Here is a 659-nt window from a genome sequence, read left to right as displayed (position 1 = left end):
TAAACATGACAACTTTATAAGGAAAGAAGAGGTAACGGCCCTTAATCCAGATTGGAAACGCGTTTTGCAGCAAACAGCGTCTGCGCCAAAGCAATTGAAGCCCCGCCCACTCTTCACGCATTAGCTCACACGGCCGGGCCGCATAAATACAGGGAATCCAGTAGTTGAACCAGTCAACATACAGAGTTCATACTTTGACCAGTAAACATGGTGCTACGCATCGCGCTCTGCAGAACCACAGTGTTGGAAATCGAAGTGAAAACTGTTTACCAGGGTTTACCATTCTTGGTTTGCTTAAAGTTCTTGAATTACGCTGCTATTAGTGTGCTTTTCAGCACGTTTATACAGCTGGTGCTGAACTTTGAGGTTTTCTTTTGAATTGTGTGTTGCAGGACACGGAGGAGTCCAAAGCAGTGCTCGCAGAGGAGGTGCTGAGGCGCTTTGAGGCGCTCGAGGCAAAATTGGAGTCAAGGATGCTGGAGGTTGCATTTTGGAGGGACCGGGCGGTGAAGGCGGAAACGCTGTTAGCCGCCAAGAACTCCAAAATGCAGGAGATGGCTGAGGAGGAAAGAATGGAGGAGAGCGCAGCCTCCACCAGCAGCAGTGACAGCGAAACAGTTGAGGGACCCGCTGAGGCGGCAGCTCCCTCAATTGCCGCC

Source organism: Dendroctonus ponderosae, unplaced genomic scaffold (assembly GCF_020466585.1).
Source record: "Dendroctonus ponderosae isolate FM_Combo_2020 unplaced genomic scaffold, Dpon_F_20191213v2 Dpon_F_20191213_1, whole genome shotgun sequence".
Classification (NCBI taxonomy): Eukaryota; Metazoa; Arthropoda; class Insecta; order Coleoptera; family Curculionidae; genus Dendroctonus; species Dendroctonus ponderosae.
This window is presented reverse-complemented; position numbering follows the sequence as displayed.